General features: G+C 51.5%; 1 protein-coding gene across 1 annotated transcript in view; it reads left to right on the top strand.

Annotated features, from left to right (window-relative positions):
* Positions 1-19,888, top strand: part of SMG1 (SMG1 nonsense mediated mRNA decay associated PI3K related kinase) — a 2,768,248-nt gene that overhangs the window by 523,356 nt on the left and 2,225,004 nt on the right. The window lies entirely within an intron of this gene.

Here is a 19,888-nt window from a genome sequence, read left to right as displayed (position 1 = left end):
CAGGTGCTCGAATTCCGCTTGTTGGTCCGGGGTGGGTTTGTGAAGCGGGAAGAGGATGGATTTGGTTCTATTAATTTTGAAGCTGTTCAGTGCACCATATTCTTCGATAAGATGGATCGCTTGGGGGATTGATGTCATCGGGTTCTGCACGTGAAGCAGAATGTCTGTGTACAGGGCCAGCTTAAATTCTCTACCGCTCACATGCAATCCCTCAATGCCGTCGTTCGTTCTGAGAGTTTGTACCAGTGGTTCCAGCGATAGTGCAAATAATATTGCAGAGAGTGGGCATCCCTGTCTTGTTCCTCTACTCGGGGGGGGGGGGGGAACCAGCGCGAGTACTGGGAGTTCACTGCAACGGACGCCCACGGTGCGGTGTAGACAGCCTTGATTCCTCGTCGGCGAGCGGGGCCCAAACCTATTTCCTTTAGCGTAGCTTCCAGGAAGTGCCATTCAACTCTATTGAACACCTTCTTCGCATCGATTGAGAATAGTGCTGGGATGTTTGGCATTTTCTTGGCTTCGTTTGAGATGGAGGGTCTTAAGAGTGGAGTCCGCTCCCTGTCTGCCGAGGATGAATCCCACCTGATCGTTGTGAATTATGACAGGTATATGCATCTCCAACCATGCGGTGCGGACCCTCGTGTAGATTTTGGCGTCTGTGTTTAGGAGAGAAATCGGGTGGTAGGATGTGCATAATTTGGGGTCCTTGCCTTCTTTGGGGATGACGGTTATTAGAGCCCCGGAGAAGGATTCAGGAGCGGAGTCTGATTGTAGGATGTTATTGAAGTGCTCGACCATGAAGGGGAGGAGGGTATCCATGAAGGTCTTGTAGAACCCCGCCGTGTAGCCGTCATTTCCGAGGGCTTTCCCTGTTGGGAGCCTTTTGATAGTTTCTTCTATCTCCTCGCTTGTGATGGGGGCGTCAATGACTTGTGCTATGTCCGGGGGTAGGCTTGGAAGAGATATCTTGTTGATATATTCTGTAATCGCCTCTTCATGTGGTGCGGTGTCTGAGGTGTACAGTTTCTCATAGAATCTGGCGAAGGTCTCTGGAATATTGGAGGGGTGGCCTCCGTGGGACTTGGTCTCACTTTGTAAGGCTGACACCCATCTTTCTTTACATTGTCCTCGGAGTCTGGCGGCGAGTAGGGCGTCTGCCTTGACCCCTTTTTCGTATTGATTTTGTTTTAGATATTGAAGTTTGCTCACGACTTGGTCGGTTTCCAATTGCCGCAATTCCTCTCTTGCTGTTGGCTTCCTCTATTTTTCTGGTTCTATCGGAGCCGGCAGATTGGGCGCTGCGATCCAGTAGTTATTTCGTTTCTGAACTTGTTTTCTATGAGTTGCCGTTCTCTTGTCTTTGCTGCCCCTTCTTTGATGAGTATCCCTCTCCACATGGCTTTCCCTGCTTCCCTTGTTGTGTACAGAAATTTCACGTGTTATTCAGCTCGAAGTACCTGTTGATGGCCTTCATAAGTTGGTCTCGGAATATCGGATCTCTCCGGAGTGTCTCTTGCAACGCCATTTCGAGCTTCTGTGGGGGAGCGGCAGCGCCATGCATCTTTGAGTTTGTAGGCGTCCATCATGTCTGTTACCTTTGAGCGGGCAGATTCTAGTGGAATAGTCGCCAGTGGGTTGCCGTCTTGTCTGTCCAATTCTGACTGTCCACATATTGAGATCGCCTCCTAAAATCACTTTGCCTTCTGCTTCGACCATGACTTTGGGGAATGTCTGTTGTAGGAACCTGGATTGTCCAGAGTTGGGGGCGTATATGGATGCAAGTGTGATGGTAGTGCCCTGTATTTTGCCAACCAGTACGAGTGCTCTGCCGCTTGCGTCGGCCCAGGTTTTCAGGATTTCCAATCAGAGCGCTTTACTGATTAGGATGCCAACGCCTGCTTTCTTGAGTGGGCCAGAGCCCAAGTGCTCGGAGCCTGTCTTGGCATACAGGACCCTCCTTTCCTCCCCCCTGCTGTATCTGGTTTCCTTTAGGAAGAGTATATTGAGCTTCGCCTTCTTGAACTCTCTGGACACTAGTGACTTTTTGGTGGGGGAATTGAGTCCCTTGATGTTCAATGTGCCAATTTTGATTGTACCTAGCCTGTCACTTGTTGTGAGATGGCTATCCACCATTTATACGTGTTCTTGGTTTGCGCATCGAGTCCCATCTTTCGTTGCTGGGTGCCGACGTAGTGAAAGTGTTCTGGTGTATGCTCGTGGCCGTCCTGAGCTTTGGTGGTTTTGCCTGCCCTCCCTCCCCTTAGAGGTATACAACGTGATACCCCTTGCCCTCTGTTTGCTTTCTTCGTCTTTCCACTTATCCACGAGGGCTTGCATCTTTGCTTGGTGGGGTCCTGATTGGACTGGATGAAAACGGTCAGTCAATGTCGGACCACCGGTGGGGACCGTTAACTCGGGGTCCTTATCGCAATTACTGTCTAAGGTTTTGAACCCCCTTCCCGCCCCCCAACGCATTCGAACTCAACAGTAACTGTTACAAACAAAAATAGGGTGATACATGCGGTTTCACGGTTCTTTGTCAGCTGACTGTTCCACCCTTCACTTCAAGAGGGGGCCCTTCTATGAATCGGGCCCTGTGTCGTAGATGTGTGTGTCGCTGGATATTGGCAATCGCCCATGCAGTGTTATCCGGTTATCCGTTTTTGGGATGTGGAACACTGGGATGGGCTTTCATTTGTCGCTGTCTGGTGTGTTGTTGGTTCGTCTATACTTTCTTGACCCCTTCACTCTTTTTCTCCTTGGTCCCTGAAGCTCCCATTGCATTCTATTCTGTTCAGGTTCCTCTCGAACGCCTTCCTTTGGACCTGTTCCGAGGAGGTCTGTGATACAGTCTAGGATCTCATCTTCGGATCGCAGCTGTATCCTTCTGCTTCTGTGCTTGAAGGTGAGGGAGAAGTGGTATCCCCACCTGTATCGCGTGCCTTGCTCTTTGAGCCATTTCGTTAAGGGACTGCAGAGACGTCTCGGAGCTAGGGTGAGCGAAGACAAATCCTGGAATATGGTTATCGGTGCTCCCCCCCCCCCCACCCCTCTAATGTGAGGGGGCTTCCGGATCTGGCATTCTCAAGTATCCTGGCTCTGTCCTGGTATCGGTCGAATCTAGCGAGGACTGATCTTGGGCCGCCTGACGGGCCTCCGGCTCTGTGGATTCTTTCGGTTTTAGGCTTGTCGATGTCCTCGTCTGCCGTCAGGATTTTGATGATATCATGTATTGGTTTTTTTGAGGTCGTCTTCTGTTTCCCCTTCGAGCTCTGGTATCGCAAAAAATCGTAGGTGGTTCCTTCTTTCCCTGTTTCCTAAGTGCATCTTCAGGCGAATTTCTTCTTCCCTCTTCTCGATGTTTCGTATCCTCGGGTCCATTTGGGTTTCGAGGGTGTCTATTGAGGCTTGGTGGTTCTCAACGCCTTCTAGTCTCTCTTCAATATTGTCCATCCTCTGTGTGATCTTGTCTATTTTGCCACCAAGGTTGGCTCCCATGTTTTTGATTTCGCTCAGGAGGGCAGCGATGTCGCCTTTGGTGGCTGCTGCTCCCATCTCCGAGATGTCCGTAGACAGTGTCTCTGTGCTCAGAACTCAAGGGGGTGCAGTATATGCATATCTGGCTAGTTTGCTCTTAGTGTTCATGTAGCAATTATTGTATCAGAGGAGGCACACGCCCCTAGTGTGGGGGCCCTTACCCTCTCTTACTGCCGCGTGATCAGTTGTCTTTAGAATGATTCCAGGCAGTTGGGCTGTAGTGCAGCCTACTGTGTGGGGGGGGGGCTAGTATAGGGCCTCTCTAAGCAGCTTCTTGCGCTGTTGGGTCTGTCCGTGATCAAGATAGTTATGGGAGGCCTCCCACTTCAGGAAAAAGCAGGGAATGGGTTTCCTATAGGAGTGGGGCATGGGTCTTGATGCTGCACAGTCTTGTGTGCTATTTCAGCGAGAGGTCCAAGGGGGACCTAGTATCTCCTTTTGATCCGTTGATGAGAGATCTCTCCGTGTTGGGGTCTTGTCAAGGATGTGCACCGGGAGTTTAAGGTGGAGGCCTGCTCCTCTCCTGCATTGTTCTCTGCTGTATATGGGTGGTGGTTTAACTGTTGTGGATGTTGCCAGGTGGTATTGGGGGTCCTGGTGGGCTTGCCCGTGTGGACGTTATGGGCGTGTGTGACTGGGCGGACCTGGCGCAGTGTGAGGGGTCTGTGCCGTGGAATGTCACTTCCTTGCACAAGAGGAGGCGGACTTAAATTGGGGGCGGCTGCTCCAACTCTTGTTTTATAAACCGTGTGCCCCTTTGCGTAGGTCATGGGGGGTGTTCCTCTTATGAAGTGGCGGGTATCCCAGCCAAGGGGTCCCCGATGCAGTACACACAAGTCTTTACAGTGTGCTCTAGACCTCAGATTCCCTGGGACAGCTTTGCGGACCAGTGATCATATCAGGGTTTTGGTTGCTAAAATATGTGCTAGCCGCCCAGGTCAGGGGAGGGTCCGACCCTCTGTTTGCTCTGGGTGTCACTCGGAGGTCACACCATCGGGTCCCGTCCCCCGGGGCGCCCTTACCGTTTTCGCACCTTTAATGTTGGTGCTTCCCGCCAAACCAAGGCTCAGTGCGCTGACATCCCTCACTCCGGTGAGAGTCGGTGGTGTCCGTCGGGGCGCACCAACGCAGGAACACTCGATTCCTTCGTGCCGCCTTCCGGACTTGCAAACCGTTACCCAGCTATATCGGGGTGTGCCGGAGGTCCACACGCCTCCAGCCTCTGTGCACCCCTGACCTCTTGAAATCGCTGCACTGGGTGCCGTATAGCTCGAGTGCCGGATTCTTCACCGCTGTCAGTCACTGTCCCAGTACGTGGGGAAGCGGGGTTAGGTCCGCTGTGGCACGCGGGGCCAAGGCCAGCTGCGCTTCCACACTGGAATCACGCCCCACCGTGGCGGGGTCACTGCCCTGTTCCTGGCGGCTTCCCAATTTGCATAGTCTCCGCTCGCAGCAAGCCCTGCTCAATACGATGTCGGAGGTTCTGTTGTGGGCCCTTCTTTCATGCATGTCGCTCTGTCATTTTTCTCAGAAGCCGCAGGCTCTTTGAGGATGCCAGCAGCCACTGCGCAGTCAAGGCTTGAGTAACTGGATGCTCGTATCTCGGTGAAAACCCATCTGATTTCGATCAGGTTTTTCACTCCGTCTGCGTGACACCTTCAAATGGCAAATTCCATTGAGTGCTCTCGCTGGTGGGGGTCCTGTGGTGGGCGCTTAAACCACTTTTAGGGCTCCTGGGGTCGGCGCTCACACAGAGGTTACTCATCTATGCGCCCCCTGGTGGCCTCCAACCGTTTCATTTCTAAACTGTCTTTCAAAGGGATTGTGTCCTCCGACGTATTCCTTATCTTAAATATCTCCTTCCAGCTTTGCTGGCCTCGGAAAATTTTTCTCTAGCGGGCGCTGCGCGTCGACGTCCGCCGAGTCGATGTCCCTCGACAGCCGCCGTATCGACGTCATCCTGCCTATAAAGGCCGCGCGCAGCGTCCGTTGCTCAGTTCCGTTTTTCCGCGCTTACTCAGTGCCTCGGAATATCGTTGCTCAGTTTCGTAGAGAATTTATCCTATTTACCTCGAGATATTCGATCCATACTCGATGGCTTCCTCGTCGGAACCGACGACCCCTCGGTCCGGCTTCAAAAAATGCCAAGACTGTGGGGAAAAAGATGTTGCTGACTGACCCTCACAGAGTTTGTCTGGGGTGTTTGGGAGCTGAACACCATTGTTCGGAGTGCGAGGACTGTATGTCCATGACAGCTAAGGCCCTGAAGGAGCGTAGGGGGAAGCTGGAGAAAGCTAAGACTTCAAAAGCTTCTTCCTCGACGAAGTCGAGACATTCGTCTCCTCGTCACCATTCGCGCTCCAGGTCTCGGAGTGGGTCCCATCACTCCTCGAGATCGAAGCACTCGAAGAGGAGACGTCGAAGATCCCCTTCTTCGTCCTCCTCTTCCTCTGTTTCACCTAAGAGAATCCCTTGCCCCACGAAACATAGTTCCCGGGCTGAATGGGAGGAATTCCGCAAAAATATGATGAGCGTCTTCGAGAAAGCGGCCTCGACCCCCTCGAAGACTGCCGAGAGCGATGCTCTGGTCGAAAGACCCGAAGGTCAAAAACGCCGCGAGTCGCAGTACCCGGCGAAGGAAGCTTCTCGAGCGCGTCACGAACCCTCGAGTAAAGCTATGACCTCGAAACCTTCTTCGAAGGTTCCGTCGACGCCGTCGACGAAGGTTCCGTCGACACACGGGTCTGTCGACTCGATGCCATCTTCGACACCGGCGTCAATGCCAAGAAAAGTCACGGTTGCGACGCACTCAGTGGCTATCCCCAGGTCCTCGATGACGATGGCGTCGAGATTGTCGACTTCCTCGAGCAGAATCCCAATTCTATCGAGGTCCTCGAGGCCTCCGCCTTTGTTTTCGACGCCACGCCCGAAGCCTTAGACGTCGGCGTCGACGACATCGACGTTTTCTAGGCCAATTACAACAAGTTTGGCACCCTCTGCCTTGGAGATGGGTTTCACACCCTTTGTGAGTTCAGAACAATTGAGAACTATGTCCTCAATTATGGAAGAGGGAGAATTATCTGAACAGGAAGACACATTTGAGTTGCAGGGACCTGCAACCCCAGTTCAAGAGGAGTTATCCTCAGAAGAACGCAGGTTAAAGGATCTCCATGATTCCTTACATGAGGCAAGTGGGTTAGACACTTCCCCTGAGGTGGAGTTCGCTAAACCAGACCCAGGGGAGCATGCTGAAACCCCCTATAGAGCCTTAATGGCCAGGATCACAGAATTTATGGGGTGGTCAACACCTTCACAGGCTTTCAACAAGATGACCTCACGGATATTCTTGTTAAAGGTCCACAGGAGGATCCTGTAGTGCCCTTTCATAAAGCTCTTCAGAGGAAAATCATGACGAACTGGAAAACCCCAGATGTCGTCCCGGCAGTAAATAAAAAACTGTCTACTAAATACAGGGTATCTTCTGCAGACCCGGAGTTTTTGTCAAAACACCCATCCCCAGAAAGTCTGGTGGTACAGGCAGCATCTTCTACTGATGTCAAGACTGCTTACCCTACCGTCCCACAGGACAGGGACGATGAGAAATATGATGCTATGGCAAAGAAAGTTTTTTCGGCATGTAGCATGGCGTTAAAATCTGTTAATGCTACTTGCACCCTTGCTAGATTCAGCCATACACTTTGGGAGTGTGCTTCTACAGCGGCTGACTGCATCCCGGAGGGAGAAGAAAAGGAGGCGTTCCTAAATATCATACAGGACGGTAAAGACGCCATGTGCGAATCCCTCTAGACGGGCATTGATTCGGCTGACAATATCAGCAGAGCAATGGCGGCAAGTACAACAACCAGGAGATTCGCTTGGTTGAGAAAGTCTGGTTTTGCCTCAGATGTGCAAGCCAGGCTCTTGAACATGCCATTCGATGGCTCTTCTTTGTTTGGGAAAAAGGCGGATGACAGTTTAGAAAAACTGCAAACATCAAAGGCAGCAGCAAAATCCCTAGGCGCTGCAATCCGTCAGACACCTTTTCGTCCCACAGGAACCTCTGCGAGGGGCAAGTCCTTTCGCTTCTACTCTGCATTCGGAAGAGGTAGAGGACGACCGGCTCAAAGAGGACAAAGAAGAACTACCCGAGATGGACGGGGTAGATATTCAAAAGCCGCAGCAACAGCAGGTGCCTCTTTACCATCGGCATCTGCATCAGCCGCCCCAAAACCACTCCGAGGACTTCCCTCACAAGACACCTGTAGGAGGCAGGTTAACTCAACATCTGGCGGAATGGCAGGCTATCACGTCAGATGCTTGGGCATTGGAAACAGTTGCCCAAGGTTACTGTCTGCCTCTCCTGCGCATACCTGTCATCCACCGGGGATCAGCTCTCAGAGATCCAGATCCGCTCCTCTTGCAGGAAATTTTAGACCTGCTAGAGAAAGGTGCCATAGAACCGGTACCTGTAGCGGAGAGGAACAAGGGCTGGTACTCCCCTTACTTTCTCATTCCAAAGAAAGACGGAGGACTGAGACCCATCTTGGACTTGCGAGAATTTAACAAATTCCTCAGGAAAGACAAATTCAAGATCGTAACTCTTTCTCAGATCCTTCAGGCCCTTCAGTTCCAGGACTGGTTGGTATCTCTAGACCTTCAGGATGCTTATTTCCATGTGCCTATCCATCTCAAGCACAGGAAATACCTGAGGTTCGCAATTGGCAACTCTCATTATCAATTTCGAGTGCTGCCATTTGGGCTGACCTCCGCCCCAAGGGTCTTCACCAAGTTAATGTCGGTAGTGGCGGCAAGTCTAAGGAGGGAAGGGATTCACGTCTACCCCTACCTGGACGATTGGTTGATCAGGGCTGTATCTTCGGAACAAGCTCAGATTCAGCTAAATCACGTTTGCCACTCCATTCACAAACTGGGCTTCTCCCTCAATTTAAAGAAGTCACAAATGATACCATCGCAGAGACTCCAGTTCATCGGAGCGATCCTGGACACTTCCCTGGGAAAAGCCTCGCCACCGCAGGTGAGGGCACAAGATATTCTACAGATGGTTACCAAGTTCCAAGATGCCCAGCGTCTCCCAGTCTTTGACTTTTTGAGGTTGCTAGGCCTCATGGCATCCTGCATTTTCCTTGTGCCAGAGGCTCGCCTGAGAATGAGATCCCTCCAGTGGGCACTGAGGACTCAGTGGTCACAATTCTCAGGAAGAATGACAGATCATCTTCAGGTTCCCGACAGGGTGGCTCGAGACCTTCAGTGGTGGGCCTGTCAGGAGAACATTCTGAAAGGAGAACAGTTTTGGCAACCCTGGCCGGAGGTAGTCACGGATGCCTCACTCACTGGGTGGGGAGCCCACGCCAACGACTTGACTATCAGCGGTCGTTGGTCTCCATCGGAGTCCAGACTACATATCAACCTGTTAGAGCTGAGGGCCATCAGACTTGCGCTGAAGGCGTTCCTGCCAGCTGAACAAGGGAAAAATGTCCTGATAATGACGGACAACACAGTAGCCATGCATTACCTCAACAAAAGAGGCGGCGTAGGATCACTACCCCTGTGCAGAGAGGCGATGCAGCTCTGGTTTTGGACAATCCAAGAAGGAATCTCTCTATCAGCAGTTCACCTAGCCGGGGAGAAGAACTTGACAGTGGACGCTCTGAGCAGGCAGAGCACAGTCTCCCACGAGTGGGAACTAGCTCAGGAAGTCCTTCAAGAGATCTTCGCCCTTTGGGGAACCCCTCAGGTGGATCTGTTCGCCACCAGTGTCAACAGGAAGTGCGATCTGTTCTGTTCAAGGGAATTTCCCCCGAGAGGAGCTCTGGGAGATGCGTTCATAGTGGACTGGGAGTTTCCGCTTCTGTACGCGTTCCCACCGGTCCCTGTCATTCCTCAAATGATCAGGAGGTTGAGAAGATTCCGGAAAACCATGATCCTAATTGCCCCAGATTGGGCCAGGAGAACGTGGTACCCGGACCTTGTAGACTTGTCCATCTGCCCTCCAATTCGACTTCCACTCAGAGAGGATCTACTCTCACAGAAGGGAGGTCAGGTTCTCCATCCAGACTTCAAAACCCTCAACCTTCACGCTTGGCTTCTGAAAGGCTGAGGTACAAGGATTGGGACCTCCCTGATGATGTTATGGAGGTGTTGCTTTCGGCAAGGAGGCCAGCAACAAAGTCTTTATACCGCTGCCGTTGGAACAGATTTTGCAGCTGGTGTAGAGAAAAGAATATCGACCCCTTTTCATGTGGTACACCAATGGCTTTGTCCTTCCTACTCTATTTGGCGAATTCAGGCCTTCAACTTGGCACCATTAAGGGCTATCTCGCAGCGCTATCCATCTTTAAGCGCACTGCGGAAGAACCATCCTATTTCAAGTTACCCTTGGTAATACAGTTTCTAAAGGGGTTAATTAAGGTTTATCCCCCAAGACCATTCCAGGTCCCCCTATGGGATTTAAACTTAGTCCTAACTTTCCTGATGGGCACACCTTTCGAACCACTCCATTCTTGTTCGTTAAGATTTCTTACCCTTAAAACTGTTTTATTAATAGCACTTACATCTGCTAGAAGGGTGAGCGAGTTACAAGCTCTTTCCTGTAAACCCCCTCATACAATCTTTCACAAAGACAAAGTTGTCCTGCAAGTGAAGCCTAATTTCCTCCCAAAGGTGGTTTCTGAATTCCATATGACTCAGAAGATTACCCTGCCATCTTTCTATCCTCCTCATCCGGGAAAAGAGGAAGAGAGGTTACACAGGCTAGACTCTAGAAGGGCTTTAAGTTTTTACATCAGTAGACTGGCTAGGATAAGACAGGCAGACCAGCTGTTTGTAGGCTACGCAGGTCACAAGCTGGGGTTACCGATAACTAAGCAGACCATTTCCAGATGGATCATTCTAGCCATTTTGGAATGTTATAAACTGGCAGGAAAAGAGCCCCCTCAAAATCTTAGGGCTCATTCGACCAGAGGTATTGCAGCTTCATCGGCCCTCAAAAGAGGAGTGCCGGTGAAAGACATATATGCGGCTGCCACATGGTCGTCCGCCCATACCTTTACACGATTTTACAACTTGGATTCCTCCTCCAGTCAAGAGACTAGGTTTGGAAGGGCAGTATTGCACTCTATTAATCAATAAAAGGAAGCATGAAGTCAGTACTCCCACCTCCAATAACAGAATACTGCTATGGGAGCCTATCTAAGATAAGGAATACGTCGGAGGACACAATCCCTTCGAAGAAAAAGTTACTTCTTACCTTGTAACGTTCCATCCCCGCAGTACTACTTCCCTTGTTGTTGCAGCTTACGCTCCTTCAGGGTGATTAGTCTAGCCAAGACAGAAAAACTGTGGGCTACAAAACGGAACTGAGCAACGGACGCTGCGCGCGGCCTTTATAGGCAGGATGACGTCAACGTTGATACGGTGGCTGTCGAGGGACATCGACTCGGCGGATGTCGACGCGCAGCGCCCTCTAGAGAACATTTTTCCGAGGCCAGCAAAGCTGGAAGGAGATATTTAAGATAAGGAATACGTCGGAGGAACATCCCGTCGAAAGAACGTTACAAGGTAAGAAGTAACTTGTTCTTCGAAGGGATTGTGTCCTCCGACGTATTCCTTATCTTAGATAGAAATCCTTCAGCTTTGCTGGCCTCGGAAAATTTTTTCGCCAGAGGGCGCTGCGCGTCGATGATCGCCGAGTCGATGACCCTCGACGGCCTCCGTGCCGACGTCGACGTCATCCTGCCTATAAAGGCCGCGCGCAGCGTCCGTTGTTCAGTTCCGTTTTTCCGCGCTTCGTTGTGCCTCGGAACACCGTTGCTCAGTTCTCGTCAAGATAACGTATATAATAACTACTATTTACCTCGATATCGATGGCATCCTCCTCCGACCCGACGACCCCTCGGTCCGGTTTCAAAAAGTGCCGAGACTGCGGGAAGAAAATGTCGTTGACGGACCCTCACAGGGTCTGTTTGTGGTGTCTGGGAATCACGCACCAGAGTTCGGAGTGTGAGGAATGCCTTTCCATGACGGCGAAAGCCTTGAAGGAGCGTAGGGGGAAGCTCGAGAGAGGTAGGTCAACTTTAACTTCCTCGAAAGCTTCTTCGGTAGAGTCGAGACGTTCGTCTCCTCACCATAAAAAACACTCTCGATCTAGATCACGAAGTGGCTCCCACCACTCGTCGACATCGAGACACTCGAAGAAGAGACGTAGGAGATCCCCTTCGTCATCTTCGTCGAGTTCTCCTGAGAGAGTTCATTGCCCCACAAAACGCAGCTCGCAAGCTGAGTGGGAGGAATTCAGGAAAAAGATGCTAAGCGTCTTCGAGAAAGCGGCCTCGTCCCCCTCGAAGACAGCTGAGGGTGATACCCCGGGTAAAAAACCCAAAAAATCTAAACGCCGCGAGTCGCAGTACCCGGCGGAAAAGTCAACCCGAAAGCGCCTCGAGCCATCGGGAGATAAAGCATCATCGACGCCATCGTCGAAAACTCCTTCGAAACAGAGGTCGGCGCCATCGACGCCGTTGTCGAAGGATTCATCGGCGCATCAGTCGATCGAGTCGACGCCGACGTCGACGCCGATATCGACGCCGGTGAAGGAAAGAACCACGGCTACTCCACAGCCAACGGTTAGACAAAAGACCTCCGACTCGACGCCGAGAACGTCGACGTCGTTCTCGAGCAGGACTCCGATCCTTTCGAGTTCTTCGAGGCCTAGTACACATTTCTCGACGCTTTTCACGGCGCCTTCGAGTACTTTCACGTCGGTGTCGACGACATCGACGTTTTCAAGGCCTGTGATGATGGCTCCTTCTGCATTGGAAATGGGGTTTATACCATTCCAAAAACCAATGTATCCCCCTTTAACCTCGATTTTTGAGGAAAGGGAGGATTCAGACCAAGATATTGATTTACAGAGGACCACATCACTAGAGCCAGAGACTTTCGCCTCTGAGGAAGGAAGATTAAAAAATCTTCAGGATGCACTTCAGGAAGCTAGTGGCTTGGACACTTCTCCTGAAGCAGAATTTATCAAACCAGACCCAGGAGAACATGCGGAGACTCCATATAGAGCTCTGATGTCTAGAATCATAGAATTTATGGGTTGGTCTGCACCTTCTCCTGCCTTTCAGCAGGATGACCTCACTGACATACTGGACAAGGGCCCACAGGAGGATCCTGTGGTTCCATTTCACTCTGCTCTACAGAGAAGGATTTTGACAAACTGGGAAACGCCAGAAATTATCCCGGCAGTAAATAAAAAACTGTCAACAAAATACAGGGTGGCTAGTTCTGACCCTGAATATTTGTCAAAACACCCTACTCCTGAGAGCTTGGTTGTACAGGCTGCAACCTCATCAGGCAGCACATCTGCATACCCCACTGCTCCGCAGGATAGGGATGACAAAAAGTATGATGCCATGGCTAAGAAGGTTTTTTCTGCCTGTAGCATGGCGTTAAAGTCTATTAACGCGACCTGTACGCTCGCTAGGTTCAGCCACACCCTTTGGGAGTGCGCTTCATCAGCGGCTGACTGCCTCCAAGAAGGAGAGGAAAGGGACGCATTTTTAAACATCATCAGGGATGGTAAAGATGCGATGTGCGAGACCCTACAAACTGGCCTAGATTCTGCTGACAGTATCAGCAGGGCCATGGCGGCAAGTACCACAATCCGCAGGCATGCGTGGTTGAGGAAGTCTGGTTTTGCCTCTGACGTGCAGACCAGGCTTTTGAATATGCCCTTTGACGGTTCTACCCTCTTTGGAAAGAAGGCGGATGACAGTTTGGAGAAACTGCAAACGTCCAAGGCAGCAGCCAAGTCATTGGGAGCTGCTATCCGTCAGAATACCTTTCGTCCTTCGGGATCATCGTGGAGAGGACGGTCCTTTCGTTACTATTCCTCATATGGAAGGGGCAGGGGACGACCGGCTCAAAGAGGCCAAGGAAGATTTACCCGTGGTGGACGGGGTAGGGGAAAGAAAGCCGCACCCGCAGGAGCAGGAGCCACTTTACCTTCGGCAACTGCATCAGCCGCTTCAAAACCACTCTGAGGTCTCCCCTCACAGAACACCAGTAGGGGGCAGGTTAACTCACCATCTGACGGAATGGCAGGCTATTACGTCAGATGCTTGGGCTCTGGAGACAGTGGCCCAAGGTTACTGCCTGCCCTTCCTACATATCCCTCAGAGTCATCCAGCGGGGAACAACCCTTTGAAGCTTCCAGATCCGCTCCTCTTGCAGGAGGTTTTAGACCTGCTAGAGAAAGGTGCCATAGAACTGGTACCTGTAGCGGAAAGGAACAAGGGTTGGTACTCCCCCTACTTCATAATACCGAAGAAGGACGGAGGACTGAGACCCATCTTAGACTTACGGGAATTGAACAAATTCCTCCGAAAGGACAAGTTCAAGATGGTGACTCTCTCTCAGATCCTTCAGGCCCTCCAGCTTCAGGACTGGTTGGTATCTCTAGACCTCCAGGACGCTTATTTCCATGTGCCGATCCATCCCAGGCACAGGAGATACCTGAGGTTCGCAATTGGCAGCTCTCATTATCAATTTCGAGTTCTGCCATTTGGGCTAACCTCCGCCCCGAGGGTCTTTACCAAGCTAATGTCGGTTGTGGCTGCAAGTCTAAGGAGGGAAGGGATTCATGTCTACCCTTACCTAGACGATTGGTTGATCAGAGCTGTATCTTCGGAACAGGCTCAGAGACAACTAGATTATGTTTGCCACTTCCTTCACAAGCTGGGCTTCTCCCTCAATTTAAAGAAGTCACAGATGATACCATCACAGAGACTCCAATTCATTGGAGCAGTCCTGGACACTTCCCTGGGAAAAGCCTTGCCACCAGAGGTGAGGGCTCGAGATATTCTGCAGATGGTCATCAGATTTCAGAATGCCCAATATCTCCCAGCCTACGACTTTCTGAGGTTGCTAGGCCTCATGGCATCCTGCATATTCCTCGTGCCGGAGGCTCGCCTGAGAATGAGATCCCTCCAGTGGGCACTGAGAACTCAGTGGTCACAGTTCTCAGGAAGGATGACAGATCTCCTTCGGATCCCGGTCAAAGTAGCCCGAGACCTTCAGTGGTGGGCCTGTCGGGAGAACATCCTGAAAGGAGAAATGTTTTGGCAACCATGGCCGGAGATAACAGTAGTCACGGATGCCTCACTCACGGGGTGGGGAGCTCACGCCAACGACTTGACCATCAGCGGTCGTTGGTCTCCATCGGAGTCCAGACTACATATCAACCTGTTGGAGCTGAGAGCCATCAGACTAGCGCTGAAGGCTTTTCTGCCGTCTGTACGGGGAAGAAACGTCCTAATAATGACGGACAATACAGTGGCCATGCACTACCTCAACAAAAGAGGAGGCGTAGGCTCACTACCACTGTGCAGAGAGGCGATGCAGCTCTGGTTTTGGGCAATTCAGGAAGGAATCTCTCTATCGGCAATTCACCTAGCCGGAGAGAAGAACTTGACAGCGGACGCTCTGAGCAGGCAGAGCACAGTCTCTCACGAGTGGGAGATAGCTCAGGAAGTCCTTCAAGAGATCTTCGCCCTTTGGGGAACCCCTCAAGTGGATCTGTTCGCCACCAGTATCAACAGGAAGTGCGACAGATTTTGCTCAAGGGAATTTCCCCCGAGAGGAGCTCTAGGAGATGCGTTCGTAGTGGACTGGGAGTTCCCACTTCTGTACGCGTTCCCTCCGGTCCCTGTCATTCCTCAAATGATCAGGAGGTTGAGAAGGTTTCGGAAGACCATGATCCTAATTGCCCCGGATTGGGCCAGGAGAACGTGGTACCCGGACCTTCTAGACATGTCCATCTGCCCTCCAATTCGACTGCCATACAGAGAGGATCTTCTCTCGCAGAAGGAAGGTCAGGTTCTCCATCCAGCCATCAAGACCCTCAACCTTCACGCTTGGTGTCTGAAAGGTTGAGGTACAAGGATTGGGACCTTCCGGATGATGTTATGGAGGTGTTGCTTTCGGCCAGAAGGCCGGCAACTAAAACTCTATACCGCTGCCGTTGGAACAAATTTTGCAGCTGGTGCAGAGAAAAGAATATTGAACCCTTTTCTTGTGGTACACCTATGGTGTTGTCATTCTTACTTTACCTGGCTAATTCAGGCCTACAGGTTGGCACAATTAAGGGCTATCTCGCAGCGCTATCAATCTTTAAGCGCACTGCAGAGGAGCCTTCATACTTCAAAATTCCATTGGTAATACAATACCTAAAAGGATTAACTAATGTTTATCCCCCGAAACCTTTTCAAGTTCCCTTATGGGATTTAAACCTAATTTTAAACTTCCTAAAGGGTGCCCCTTTTGAACCACTACACTCTTGTTCATTGAAGCTTCTCACCCTCAAAACTGTTTTGCTAATAGCATTGACATCTGCTAGAAGGGTTAGCGAGTTGCAAGCCTTATCGTGTAAACCTCCACATACAATCTTTTACAAGGACAAAGTTGTTCTTCAGGTGAAGCCTAACTTCCTCCCGAAGGTAGTCTCGGAGTTTCACATCACTCAGAAGATTATATTACCTTCTTTCTACCCTCCTCCTCATCCGGGGAAGGAGGAAGAGAGACTGCACAGGCTGGACCCTAAGCGAGCCTTGAGCTTCTATATCAGCAGATTGGCTAAGATCAGACAAGCAGACCAACTCTTTGTAGGTTATGCAGGACATAAGTTGGGCCTTCCAATAACAAAACAAACCATCTCCAGATGGATTATTTTAGCCATTCTGGAGTGCTACAAATTGGCAGGAAAGGAGCCTCCTCAAAATCTAAGGGCTCATTCTACCAGGGGTATCGCAACATCCTCAGCCCTTCAAAGAGGGGTGCCAATTCGAGATATATGTGCGGCTGCCACATGGTCGTCCGCACATACATTTACCAAATTCTATAGCCTGGATTCCTCCTCTAGTCAAGAAACTAGATTCGGCAAGGCTGTGTTACACTCTGTCCATTCTGGAAGGGTAACATAACTTTTATTACTCCCGCCTCCAGTCACAATACCACTGCTATGGGAGTCTATCTAAGATAAGGAATACGTCGGAGGACACAATCCCTTCGAAGAACTAGTTACTCTTACCTTGTAACGTTCTTTCGATGGGATGTTCCTCCGACGTATTCCTTATCGACCCTCCCATCCATCCCCGCAGTATGACTTCCTGTGGGTTTGCAGCCTATGCTCCTTCAAGGTGATTAGTCTAATCCAAAAACATTACTGGGGACTACAAAACGGAACTGAGCAACGGACGCTGCGCGCGGCCTTTATAGGCAGGATGACGTCGACGTCGGCACGGAGGCCGTCGAGGGTCATCGACTCGGCGATCATCGACGCGCAGCGCCCTCTGGCGAAAAAATTTTCCGAGGCCAGCAAAGCTGAAGGATTTCTATCTAAGATAAGGAATACGTCGGAGGAACATCCCATCGAAAGAACGTTACAAGGTAAGAGTAACTAGTTCTTCTCCTATAAACCAATCACTGAGCTCTGGGTCATACTGCCCCCACCCAATGACTGCCCACTACCTAAGCCCCTCTTCTGGCAGCCATCTTCAAAATGTTCGTGTTTTTGGTAGGAAAACGGTTTTCGATTCAATTGAGCCTGTGTGCTTCATCGCTTATCCTTTCGATAAATGGGGACCTGTTTTTCAGCATCTCATTGCCCCTCAAGGGCAGAAATCATTGACTGTTTCTTCTTGGAAGCTTCCAGAAGTCTTTAGGCCTACACTGTGCCAGATCATGTCGGAGGAGGACGACAGAGATTCCCTCTTCAAGCTGTGCACCAGCTGCACTTTGCAGAATGTTTTTACGGATGACCAGCATTCCCAGTGCCTGTATTGTCTACACCCGACGCATAAAGAAGATTGTCAGCTCTGCTGTGGCTTCACCAAGCATACGATGAAGGATCGAGACGTCCGGTGTGGCTCAACCTGAGCGGGCTTCTAAGTCCTTTGAGGGCGCTCCATTCGTGGGGCCCAACACAAGGCCAAGCACCGTGAGGCCACTTCCATCGTGGTCGCCACGCAAGCGTGTCCCGCGACGGTCAGGGCGCGTTCATCGTCTCAGTCAGCCTCGATCTCCAGCCACCGCTCCAGCTCTTCATCCAAGAGGAAAGCCAAGCAGAGAATGGTGTCCGAACTGCCCGTGAAGGAGGCGGCCAAGCAGGACAAGATGGCTGACCTGCCTGTGAAGGCCCAGGTGATCCAGGCCAAATCGCTGTCCTCTATCGATATGTGGTGGCCTCCCTTTCGAAGGCAAAGGGGGCTGACCCTGTCCAGGGTGCCCCGGCGGCAGACAGTGTCTCTCCCTGCCAGGCGAGAGTCTTCGTTCAAGCCAATAGAAAAGACTCTGAAGAAGGGGATGCCGGAGCTTGGCCAGGACCCACCCCCTCAGGACCCGAATAAGGCGGGCCGGGGAGTTGGGTGGGGGGGCGGAGAATAACTCCAGGGCACGGATATTTCTTAATCCGATGAGTATTAGATACACGGTGGTGACGATGATGGGAACGTTGCTGCCCCCTCCCCCCTCTAACGCCCCTCTCAGGGTTAAGGACATGGCTATGACGGATACGGATGATGACACAGGACTGGGAGAGCCTGCATCACTGGTGCCGAGAGCTTCTCTGCTGGATGAAGTGGGATCTTTTCATTCCATGATTGCCTGGGAGTCGGAGCTTTTCCAGCTCACGGAGGATGAGGAGGATGCCCGCCCCAGCGAAGAGAGACCGGCTTGAGGAAAAAGTACCAAAGTGTCTGAGGTTTCAACCGTCGCCAGACTCTGGAAGAAAACGTTCATAGTCTTCTTCATCTGCACCCCTAGACAACGAGGGGAAGAAATTGCATTCCATAGGTAGAAAGGCAATTTACTCGGCGGCACCGATGGTCAAGGCGGCCAACGCCTTGGCGATCGTGGGCAGATAGGAGTGTGAGCTTTGGTACAAGATAGCTGCGCTCCTGGATTTCCTCCCCGATGACAAACGTGTTGATCCTTTGGAAATCCTGCAGGCAGGCGAGGTGGCGTTGGACGACACCATCACGTGGTTCTGGACTTTGCGGACACTGGTTTCCGCCAGATGGGCAACAGGGTTTGTCTTCAGCAGGTGCTGCAGACTAGGGTCCTGGGCATTCTGTTGGACAGACGACCTGTTCGGGAAAGCCGTCAATGAATCCCTCCAGGCCATCAAGACTGACATGGAGACGGCCTGTGCCTTGGGCACAATGCAACAACACTGGCCGTCCTTTCGTTCCTCAGGAGAGAATTTTAGCAGGTCTTCCGAAGGGTTTTCGGCGGGGGCTCATCCTTTTATCGCCAACCCTGCCGTACTTGGACCCAGCAAGCCAACAGGGGTCGCTCCAAGACCTTCGGAGGTGGTCGCCGTTGTTGTCAATGACCCCAAGGCGGCATGTTTACCTCCAAGCAGGATTGAACAGGGCAGGACGTCGGGGCTCCCACCCATGCACCCTGGCGGGAAGCCAGCGTGTGGGAGACCATCTCCGATTGATGGGTGCTGGATGCTCTCGCCCACGGCCACACTTTGAAGTTTCAACGGAAGTGTCTGCGAATACCACTGGTGGTCCAACAGGAACACAGTCCTCAGCTGCTGCTGGAGGTTTGGACCATGTTAAGAAACGGGTCGATAGAGCTTGTTCCACGGCGACTCCGGGGCTCCAGAGTTTACTCAAAATACTTTCTTGTAAGAGAAAACCGGGGGCTGGAGGCTCATTCTCGACCTACAACGACTCGACAAATACATAAAGTCCCTGAAGTTCAGGATGATCATGCTGGAGGAGGGAGACTTTGTCGTCATTGGATCTAGAGGATGCGTACGTCCACGTCCCCATACACGAAAAGCATCGCAATTCCTGCGCTTCGTCGCATTACCAGTTAAAAGCTCTTCCCTTCGGACTGAAGTTGGCACCTAGAGTCTTCTAGTGCCTGGCGCCAGTGGTGGCCCATCTACGACTAGAGGATTTGTGTGTATCCTTACCTGGATGACTGGCGCATCCGGGCAAAGTCAAAGGACATCACCGTCTATCACGCGGCGAAGACCGACATCCGGCTGCTGACAGACCTGGATTTCTCTGTGAATTATGCAAATTCCTGCTGGACTGCATCAAATGACGCACTGTTCCTGATTTGGCTCTGCAGATTGGGGATGTGTCCACTCCAGACAGCCATTGGGTTCAGGTGTCCGGAGGCTTCAGGACAGGAATGAGCTCAACGAGGAGTTCCGTCGGGCGATACAGTGGTGGGGCGTGCGCTCCAACATTGTCAGAGGCACAGACTTCTAGAGCCCCCCCGTACCAGGAGACGGTCACGACGGATGCTACTC

The sequence above is a fragment of the Ambystoma mexicanum genome, chromosome 2q (assembly GCF_040938575.1).
Source record: "Ambystoma mexicanum isolate Mex_15411 chromosome 2q, UKY_AmexF1_1, whole genome shotgun sequence".
Classification (NCBI taxonomy): domain Eukaryota; kingdom Metazoa; phylum Chordata; class Amphibia; order Caudata; family Ambystomatidae; genus Ambystoma; species Ambystoma mexicanum.
The sequence above is the reverse complement of the archived record's forward strand: the minus strand, read 5'-3'. Positions and strand labels throughout refer to the sequence as shown.